Here is an 11940-nt window from a genome sequence, read left to right on the forward strand (position 1 = left end):
GCTTTTTATTCTGCTTGGTCTGCTAACATCCTTTCCATTTCTCCTCTCTTCCTATCAGCTCTGATGATGGGATATATAGTTTGATCTTCTATAAGTTCTGATGATAGATTATATAGTTTGATCTGCTATGGGCTCTGATGATGAATTAAGATTTTGGTGGAAGGCCAAAAAAAACAAAATAAATAAAAAATTACATAATACATTTCAAAAGTTCATATATTAATCAATATAAAATACGGAAACTTGATGAATTTGAACATATATTTAGTGACAATATGAATGCCCTGCAGTTCGTACTCCAACTCATATGGACCCAAATTTACAACTTACATGGACCCAAAAGGAGTATTAATTCGACATAGACTGTTCATGATAAGCCAAAAAAATCATTAAATAAGAGCAAGAGCAGAGCTAAGGACTGTCAGATGGTCCCGTGACTCTGATTAACTGCTCAATTTCACATTCACAAAGTACAAAGCCTACAGAGATTTAACACCTGTACCATTGATATTCGTGAGGATTATCAATCAAATCTAGAGGTCATTCATAGACGGACATAAAGTTGAAGGGCCGTCGAGATTCATTCTGAAAAAAAATTGCAATGAATCAAGACCGTTCATATACCAGTTCTCTGAACACTCTTCTGAACATCCCAAAAAATGGGCTTTGGGATTTGAAGTAAATACCATTAAAGAAAAACATTACTTAACAGTGCTGTCTAGGAATTTACAATGATATCCAATTGAGATGATTTATCTTCAATATTTAGTTTGGCTGATAATGGGGAAAACTTCATGCTGGAATCATTTCACCCTGTCAGCATATTAGAATTTTTTGGGTAGCGGAATTATTACCGTAAAAAATTAATAGTCTGATTTTAGTAGGTTGTGTGCTTATTTGTGTTAGGATTACATAGATAAAATAATAATAATTACACGCAAATATCACTAATATCATAAAAGAATAAAACACACATAAATGATATATGGAAGATACAAAGATTGTATGTGGTTCACCCAATTTCTAGTAAGACCAATATTTTTTCAAACAGTTATAAGCTTCGATCTCCCTTACAACTCAATACCACTGCAAGAAACTAACCCTAAGCTAATATTACATGGCTTATATCGGCTTAACAAATTAACTATAAACATAGTTGACAAGTCAAGCTTGGAAATGGTTGATGAGTTAATTCAAAAATGCTTGACAATTTGGCCAAAAAAACAGTGTACAGTGTGTTCCTAATCAGTCACCACAAATCAACAATTTGAAGGTTCAAAATCGCATACGCCTCTGAAGTTTCATCCATCGCTTTGAAGGACATTTCGTTCAACGCAATTCAATCAATCATTTGACAGTTCATCTTCTCGGCAACTTCTTGGAGGAGTTTGGCTCCTTTCTCAAAAGAAATCCAACATATTTGGAATTGGCTCGCAACTTCATTGGAAAGAAAGATTTGTAGAGTGTCATCTCCACATGAAACCAGCGCATTTTTCACATTTTGAAACAACCCATTTTTAATCGGAACCTGCAAAGCCTTGCAGTAGATTGTCAAAGGTTTGTTGAGCAACCACTTCTGACCTTTCTCAACATTTGATGTAGCAAACAAACTCCTGTCGCTACCATTTCTTATCATTTTGGTCTCCACCAGACTGACGAAACCCCTATCTGGTTGAAATTCATGGTCGAAGGAATATTTTATGCTCCATTTATGATATGCCTCAGTATACATGCCCCATCTCATTTCCAGGGAACCATATAAATTTAGAAAGAAATGAAATGTTTCCTTATATCTTCTAACAGATCAGAGGGATTGATTTTCACACACATCTCCAACACCGTCGGAAAGGACGTCGTACCAGTGCCAAGCTTTAAATTCATTGTTCATCGTTTTATGTGCATGTTACGTTTAATATTTGGGGTTTTTCAGTTTTGGCTCTGGAAATAGAGAGTAAACCCTTGGTACTTGTGTCGAATCTGAATTGCATTGCGCTTAACAATACACTCCTCTAAATTATAACAAACATGATTTTTTTGGAAATGATACACCGCATTCACTTATCAACTATACCCTTGCAGCCAGCTCGATTCAAGCGCTAGTTATATATGTGTTGAGGTTAGAATTTATAAATCTCTAGTAGTAAATTACAGTTGTTTATTTCATGGACACCTATATGACATTTAGAATTCTATCAACTTGAAACTACCTCTTTTTTACCATATTTCATCTCTATATACATCAAAGTAAGTGATATTGTGGATTAAAGCTTATATCTATACTATTATTTAAATATAATCATCAATGGATTAGCTTTGAATAAAATGATTTGAGTAATTTAGTAATTGGAAGGGGATTGGATTAAATAAATAATTGGTTGAATAGTCAAGTAGATGAAGCATTACAATATAGGTATTGATCTCTAAGTCATGTTGTCTATTAGTGTCAAACACTTGGTCATTTCCTAAACAATCTTGGTTGTTCATCAGTACGACCGAACCATACAATGAAGGTCAAGTGATGTATAGTAGACTTGTTTGATTTTCCAGTTTGACCTGAGAAGGTCATCGATTATTGAGTACTCTAGTATGAACTGAGTGACAACATGTGCCAAGTAAGACAAAAGTCACTAGACGCCAAGCTAAAGTGATATAGTTCATGCCAAGCTACACAATTTGTGTTGAGCATTCAGAAGTCGAGGGACAACACGAATATCAATTGTGACTGAGCGTCAAGGTATACAAGTGTCGAGCAAGCCAGTTTTGATTATATGTTTGGAATAGAACAAATAACAAGGTAAACCATTTTGGCTTACTTTTATTTATGTTTAGATGATCAATCAAGGAGTAATTTAAAGAGTCAATGACACGGTTTGTCAGAGATCATTGACCCCTATGCTATGTGATTAGCCAATCACAAAATGGAAGGACTAAGCGGCAAAAGGGATGAATCTATATCATTGACCTTGATCTAGAAGGTTTGATAATTGGTTATTTAAGGAAACCTTAAATCATGTATAATGCGAAGAGAGATGGAGAGATAACAAAAGAGGCTATGTTTGTTTGTTAGAAGCAAAGAGACCAGACAAAGTAGCTGAGTTGAGCAATGAAGGACAAAATAGGGTATATCTGATAAGGAGATCAAAGTGAATTGAAAAGAGGAGATCTGTAATTTAGCATCAGAGTGCTAACTGAAGGATTAGGTATTGATACATTCTAGCAAGTGAATCAGAGTAAATCTCTTAACAAAGTGGTCCTAACAGACCTGTTCAAATCTCCTAACATAGTGCTTACTTAGTTGTAAGTTTTAAATCATTTAATCAAGGTAGACTAAATAAGTCTTGTAAGCTCTTAACGGGGCAAACCCCTGATAGGGTAGATCACCAAAAGTGATCAAACATGTAAACTTAACAGGCACACTTTATTGTTGTAGTAGTGAAGATTTGTGAGTGTCATCCCCACTCCAATTTTATCTTCACCTTGAAGGGTTTGTGGGTAAGAAAATCTTATGTTTAATGTGTTTACATTTACTTGTATGTTTATGGATTTGATGCACACTTAGATCTATTTCAGCTTAACAGTTCATGGTTATATGGTTTATGATCTAGATATGAGATGGGTTAAAGGTAAATGCATTTGATTTTTTATTTGTTTCAAGAAGTTCAAAGTTTTTGTAGATCTTGATTGACCGAGTAAGCTTAGTATTGATTGAATGATGTATTACCTAAGTGAAATGTTATGTTCAACAAGTATCACCAAGAAGAATGTGTTTGTAAAGATGGAATTTGAGGCCTACTTTTGGTCAAATAAAGAAAGTTCAAGAACTTCAAAGGAACGAATCAAAGTTTGTTATAAGATCTACAGCAAGAAAAATGCAATGAAGATTTGATGATGAAGATTCAACAAGGATAAGGATGAGCACAAAATTCTATAAAAAAACTATTTTATAACTGATTAAATACAAGGAACCTGAGGTCAAAGTTTTTGGTTAAGTGAAAAAAATTAGAAGTTTCTGGAAGCAATGAGAGTACTATTTAAGGAGTAGTTGAGCAAGCTTTTGGTTGTTGGTTTAATGTTGATCGAATGTTAAGAAAGGATATCAAAGTTTGAAGTTGTTGAAGCTGAAAGAATCAAGGTGAACCGATTAGAGAAAAGAGATGATCAAAGAAGAGTTAAGGAAAATTGAAAGAGAGAAAGTGTGAATCAACGGGTAAAGAGATCAGAAGGAAAAGATCAGGAAGAACCAAGAAAAATAGAGATCTAAACAAGAAAAGTAGTGCTAAACCTAACAAATCAATTTGTATTGAAAGAATCAAGGTGAATAGATTAGAGAAAAGAGGAGATTGAAGAAGAGTTAAGAAAAACCGAAAGTGAGAAGGTGTGGATTATCTGGTAAAGAGATCAGAAGGAAGAGATAAGGAAGAGACCAAGAAAAATAGAGATCTAAACAAGAAAAGTAGTGCTAAACCTAACAAATCAATTTGTATTGTTACTTGCTTACCATTGTAGCAAAAAAAATTATTAACTGAGTGGACCTAATAAGTCTATGACATCCTATATAGTAACATTGCTTAGTGGTGTTTATAAGTCCTTTAGAGCAGGTTACTCTTTAGACAGGATCAAGGAGTGATAAGGTCTAGATGATCTTTTGGTGTAAATCCTCTAACCAGGTCACATTAATAATGTGCATATAAACCTTGAATAAGTTTGGCTCCTAGCAGAGCTCACTTCAGAAGAGTGAAAAATTTTGGGTTGTTGGTCTGAGATGGTTTTTCCCATTATAGGGTTTCCACATTAAAAATCTTGGTATCAAATTTATGATTATTGTCGTGTTGCAAGTTAATTTCCATAATATTTACTTTTTACTGCTACTTAGTAAATGATTGCTGAAAACTAGGTAACAAAACAATTTTACTAGTGACATTTGGTAATAACAAGAATAATGAATGAATAGTATAGAGTGAATGATTATAAGTGTTAATTATGAAGTTGAAGGTTGAGTAAACATTGTTGATGTTAATGAAATTTGATTTGATACTAATCTATTTGAAAGGATTGTAGGATAACTAATAATAATTGATTAAACCCCCCTCCCCCCTCTCAGTTACCTAACAATTGGTATCAAATCATAGTTCTTGGAGAAATAAGTTTGAAGGAACTTGAGGCAAAGATCTAAAGAGGTATAATTGAGAAATACCAAAGCTGAATAAGGAGATTTTCTTATCATTGCAAGATAGAATAAGGCTATGCCTATCTGCAATTAGAGATAATGTAACATATTGGTTGGATAATGAATATATACTGCACATGATACTCCTATGACTTTGGAACAAATGATTGAGATGAGGAATCATAATAGCCTGATGATTGAAATTGCATCTACACTTAATGATGTTGAGTTTGATGATATCAAGAATTGTACAAATGCTAAACACATGTGGGACAAATTGGAACTTGTACATGTTAGCATGAATGTTGATGATACTCCTTTGGGGGAATATCCTAAGCATTAAAGAGTGTATACATGATTGGCATGTTGCATTTTGTTAGATTGTGGTGACTGATCAGGAAATTACTGTACATACTTCATAAATAGTGGGGTTCGGGGCATCGCCCCGAAAAAAAAATTTTTGGGAAGTAGCCGACATGGTAGCCGACATAATATGGCCGACATGTTATAACCCTAAAGCGGTTTAATACTTGTATAAAAAGGGCTTAGGGTTGGGTATTTTTTATGTGGTCATACGAAATTGGTTCTTGCGGCGGTATTGAGCTATAAGGGATTACGGATTGTAGTCAGGTTGTAATCACTGGATTGTAATAAGATCGGACTTGCTGTTTGGTGGACGTAGCCCAGGGATTGGGTGAACCACGTTAAATCTTGGTGCCTTGTGTTTATTTCTGTGTGTTCTATTATTTTCTGTTATTGGTTATATTTGCATGTAGTTTTTATTTCTGTCCATAGTTTTTTCCTAACAAGTGGTATCAGAGCAAGGTTGTCTTTCAGTTATCCTCTGCAGGAAAGTTTCACGGTTAAGTGGGAGTCGCACAGTTGAGTGGGAGCGATGGCAGATGAGGGTAAGTTGAGGGTTGACAGGTTTAATGGGCAGAACTTCCAGTTATGGAAGATGCAAATGGAAGACTATTTATATCAGAAGGATTTATGGAAGCCGTTGGAAGGAAAAGCCAAGAATCAGGGAACTATGTCAGAGGCTGAATGGGATCTTTTGGACAGAAAGGCACTCGGAAGCATTCGGTTATGCTTGGCACCATCGGTGGCATTTAATATTACAAAAGCAAAGACGACAGAAGATTTGATGAAAACCCTAGCGACATTGTATGAAAAGCCCTCCGCTTCAAATAAGGTATTTCTCATGAAGCGTTTATTTAATATGAAAATGGTAGAAGGTGGATCTGTTGTAGATCATTTAAATGAGTTTAATACTATTACTAGTCAATTATCTTCTGTGGGTATCAATTTTGATGAAGAAATTAGGGCTCTCTTGATTTTGTGTTCTTTGCCTGAAAGCTGGAATGGCTTGGTAATGGCGGTGAGTAATTCTGTTCCTGGATCTAGTACCCTAAAATATGATGATGTGATCGGTGTTATTTTAAGTGAGGAAACTCGTAGAAAATCTTCAAGTGGATCTACATCAGGAAGTGCTTTAAATGCACAAAGCAAGGGCAGAACAACTAAAAGAGGAAGTAACTCTGGAAATCATGGGAAATCAAGAGGAAAGTCAAAGGGGAGGAGGTCTCAATCGAGAGGACCAAATGATTGCTGGTACTGTGGGAAACCAGGGCACAAAAAGAAAGATTGCTGGACTCGAAAGAAAAATGAAGGAGATAAATCAAATGGAGACAAAGAGGCAAATGTGGTAAGTAACAAATCCGAAGAGGATGCTTTTCTTTTGTCTTTAGAGAATGTTGATGATTCATGGGTTTTAGATTCTGGTGCTTCTTTTCATGCTACACCTCATAGAGGTTATTTCATTGATTATGTCCAAGGGGATTTTGGGCTTGTTTATTTGGGGGATAATGAACCCTGTCAGATTGTTGGAAAGGGAAAAATTAAGATTCAGTTGCAGAATGGGAATCATTGGCTACTACATGAGGTAAGACATGTTCCAAAACTAAGTAGAAATTTAATTTCAGCAGGGCAACTCGGTGATGAGGGTTGTGTAGTTACTTTTAATCATAAAAATTGGAAGGTTTCAAAAGGTTCCCTTGTAGTAGCAAGAGGTGTGAAAGTAGGGACCTTATATCTTTGTACAGGTCATATTGTTCCTTCTACTTTGATTGTTTCAGAGAAAAATGAATATTCAGGAACAATTACTGCAGTTGAGCAGGGAGAACAAATAGCTGTTGTAGATTCTGATACAGCGTTGTGGCACAATAGACTTGGGCACATGAGTGAGAAAGGTATGAAAGTACTTCATTCAAGGAAAGCTTTACCAGGTCTAAAATGTGTGAATATGGATTTCTGTGAAAGTTGTGTGTATGGAAAACAAAAGAGAGTGAGTTTTGTAAAGACAGGGAAGGAAAACAAAAAGGAGAAATTAGAGCTTGTGCATACAGATGTATGGGGACTGGCTCAGGTATCTTCCCTTGGTGGCTCTCATTATTATGTTACATTCATTGATGACGCAACTAGAAAAGTATGGGTTTATTTCCTTAGACAGAAATCTGATGTATTTCAAACTTTTAAGAAATGGAAATGCTTGGTTGAAAATGAGACTAGTAAGAAATTAAAATGTCTCAGATCTGATAATGGTGGTGAGTATTGCAGTCATGAATTTGAAGATTATTGCTCCACTAATGGTATTCGTAGACAAAAAACTGTTCCAAGGACTCCACAGGAAAATGGAGTGGCTGAACGCATGAACAGGACTATAATGGAGCGTGCAAGGAGCATGAGGTTGCATGTTGGGTTGCCCTTACACATGTGGGCGGAGGCTGTCAATACTGTAGTATATTTGATTAATAGAGGTCCCTCTACTCCTTTGGGTTGTGGTATTCCAGAGGAAGCATGGACTGGTAAGAAGGTGAGTTATTCTTTTCTCAAGACCTTCGGTTGTGAAGCTTTTGCTCATATAGACTCTGAAAATAGAACCAAGCTAGAAGCTAAATCAAAGAAATGTGTCTTTGTTGGATATGGCATTAATGAATTTGGCTATAGGCTTTGGGATTTTGAAAATCATAAAATTATAAGAAGTCGGGATGTCATATTCAATGAAAAAGTGTTGTACAAAGATCTGTTGCAGCAACATGAGAAGAAAGAAGATGATTATGTAGTGCTGGATGATACTCCAAAAGCTGATGTTCCAGCCATTCCTCATGATGTGCAACAACTGCAACAACAAATACCACACACACCAGTGAATGTTAGACGGTCAACAAGGCCAATTAGACCTCCACAAAGGTTTTCTCCCTCTTTGTATTCTATTTTACTTACTGATGCTGGTGAACCTGAAAGTTATGATGAAGCTGTGCAGGTGGATACTAAGATTCAGTGGGAGTCTGCAATGAAAGATGAAATGGACTCTTTGCTGAAAAATAAGACATGGGATTTGTGCAAGTTGCCTGCAGGTAAAAAGGCTTTACAGAATAAATGGGTTTACAGGTTGAAAGAATAGGAAGGAGGTAAGAAAAGATTTAAGGCCAGGTTAGTTGTAAAAGGATTTGCACAGAAAAAGGGAATTGATTTTGATGAGATATTTTCTCCTGTTGTTAAAATGACTTCTATTCGTACTGTTTTAAGTCTTGTGGCTACTGAAGATTTGCATTTAGAGTAGATGGATGTTAAAACAGCCTTTCTTCATGGTGATTTGGATGAAGAAATATATATGGCTCAGCCACAGGGTTTTGAGCTCAAAGGTAAGGAGAACTTAGTGTGCAAATTGAAGAAAAGTTTATATGGCTTGAAGCAAGCACCTCAGCAATGGTATCTGAAATTTGACAGTTTTATGCATGAGAATGGATATAATAGATGTCATTCAGATTACTGTGTTTATTTTAAGAGGTTGGATGATGATAGCTACATTATTTTATGTTTATATGTTGATGATATGCTTGTAGCTGGGTCTAACATGGATCATATTAAGGGGCTGAAACGCCAATTAGCACATGCATTTGCTATGAAGGATTTGGGGGCAGCAAAACAAATCCTTGGTATGAAGATTTGCAGAGATAGGAAGAACAAAACATTGATGTTATCTCAAGCTGATTATGTTGAGAAGGTGCTGCAACGTTTCTCTATGGAGAATGCTAAAGCTGTCAGCACACCTTTACCTGGTCATTTGAAATTGACTAAGGAGATGTGTCCCAAGACACAGGAAGAGGAGGATAAGATGTCCAAGGTACCCTATGCTTCAGCTATAGGAAGTTTGATGTATGCTATGGTATGCACTAGGCTAGATATTGCACATGCAGTGGGAGTCATTAGCAGGTATATGAGTCATCCAGGTTTTGAGCATTGGAATGTTGTCAAGTGGATTCTCAGATATTTGAGAGGAACATCCAATAAGTGTTTACACTTTGGGGGCTCTACTACTGATTTACAGGGCTATGTTGACTCAGATTTGGCTAGGGATATTGATACCAGGCGGAGTACTACAGGTTATGTCTTTACTGTTGGTGGGGCAGCCGTGAGCTGGGTTTCTAGACTACAGAAGATTAATGCTCTCTCCACTACAGAGGCAGAGTATGTTGCTGCTACAGAGGCAGCCAAAGAGATGATATGGCTTCAGTTCTTCTTGGAAGAATTGGGACATCCTCAGAAGGATAATTATTTGTTCACAGATAGTCAGAGTGCCATTCATCTTGCTAAGAATTCAGCTCTGCATTCTAAGACCAAACACATACAGTTGCGGTACCATTTCATTCGGTCAGTTTTGGAGGATGGACAATTAAAGCTGGAGAAGATACATACCAATGAAAATCCAGCAGATATGTTGACAAAGGTTGTAACAAGGGAGAAGTTGAACTCCTCTTCAGCTTCAGTTGGTCTTTTAGACTAAATGTGAATAAAAGAACAGTAGAGTCCAGGGTGGTTTGATCTAGTGGGAGCCCCATGCGGTAGTTGTATTGCTACAAGATCAGTCTCCAAGTGGGAGATTGTTGTTTAGTGTGGAGCCTGATCAGTCCCCAAGTGGGAGATTGTTAGATTGTGGTGACTGATCAGGAAAGTATTGTACATACTTCATAAATAGTGGGGTTCGGGGCATCGCCCCGAAAAAAAAAAATTTGGAAGTAGCCGACATGGTAGCCGACATAATATGGCCGACATGTTATAACCCTAAAGCAGTTTAATACTTGTATAAAAAGAGCTTAGGGTTGGGTATTTTTTATGTGGTGATACGAAATTGGTTCTTGCGGCGGTATTGAGTTGTAAGGGATTACGGATTGTAGTCAGGTTGTAATCACTGGATTGTAATAAGATCGGACTTGCTGTTTGGTGGACGTAGCCCAGGGATTGGGTGAACCACGTTAAATCTTGGTGCCTTGTGTTTATTTCTGTGTGTTCTATTATTTTCTGTTATTGGTTATATTTGCATGTAGTTTTTATTTCTGTCCATGGTTTTTTCCTAACACATTCATGATTGTGTTTGTCATTGATGTCAACCTAGTATAATTTCTATGAAGACTAGCAAAGAAGCAGATAGTGAATGAGGTCATATAGACTGTGTTTTGATAATCAGGTCAGGCATAGTTAAGTATGTGTTCTACAATGTATCATGATGAAGTGGTTAAGTGCACATAGAGAAAGTTGAAGACATGCGGAAGATATTCTTGATTTATAGAAGACAGTTTGTAGATAGAGTACTTGATAAGTGATTTATGATGATTGATGTGTATCTCTTAACTGGGATGGAATCATGATGGGTGCAACTAGACTATGATAGAAAACATCATCATGATGACATGAGTGTGTGTGCAAGGTCAATAGTTGCCCGTGTGAGAATTTGTAAAGATGATGAGCCCACAGTAACTTATAATTGTAAAAAGATGTAATATTTTGTAATGTCTTAATGAGGTCTTATAATAATTAATTGGGAAAGCCTCAAGGTTGACTCAAGGAATTATTTTGAGGATATGGTATAAAATAATGCTATCTTCCTTGTGTTGAAGAGTGAGAAATGTAAGGAAGTGTATTTAAGTGTGATGTGTGAAGTATTTGGTAAATTACGTAAGTGATCCAAGGGATTATTTGGATGCGACATTGGTGATCTGGTATTGAGATCAGAAGAGGATAAGTCTAGTCAAAAGGGAAAGAGAAGCTAAAGGTATTCCATTTATATTATTCTACAAGGAATAATATAGAGACTACTTAGATAATGAGTTCAGTGGTCTTGCCCTTGAAGTTGTTTGGACAGTGGGTCCTTCTGCTTTCTACAACTCCTAACAAGGATTCAAAGTCTCCTAACATGGATTGATATGTACTTAATATATTTCATTGGCTCCTACCAAATTCCATCCTCTTACAAGGAAATTTTATATTAGTAGATCTTTTGTGGGTACCATCCCCACTGGGGTTTTCCCTACGATCAAGGGTTTCCCTAATTAACATATATGGTGTTATTGTGCATGAGTATCTTCTTATGGTTGTTGATTGTATTGCTTACATGGTTAAGGATTAATAAGGTAGGTAAATATTTTAATAGTTGGACAATTAAATCACCCTCACCACCCACCCCCCCCCCCTAGTTATCTTGGTGAACTTTACCTTTTAACAATTGGTATCAGAGCATTAGGTCCTTGAAGAAATATCTTAATAGCTTTGGGAGATCAATGGTGGGTCACTTCAGAAGAAGAAAAAAAGTCAAATTTTTGATAGAGTTAATTATGAAATCTGGAAGGAAAAGATGAAGACTCATTTTCCATATATGGGTCCAAGATATTGGCTAATGACAAAGACTAAAAACAAGATTGTGGAAGAAAGTA

Source organism: Cupressus sempervirens, chromosome 5 (assembly GCF_028749045.1).
Source record: "Cupressus sempervirens isolate cs-2001-9-10 chromosome 5, ASM2874904v1, whole genome shotgun sequence".
NCBI classification, from domain to species: Eukaryota; Viridiplantae; Streptophyta; class Pinopsida; order Cupressales; family Cupressaceae; genus Cupressus; species Cupressus sempervirens.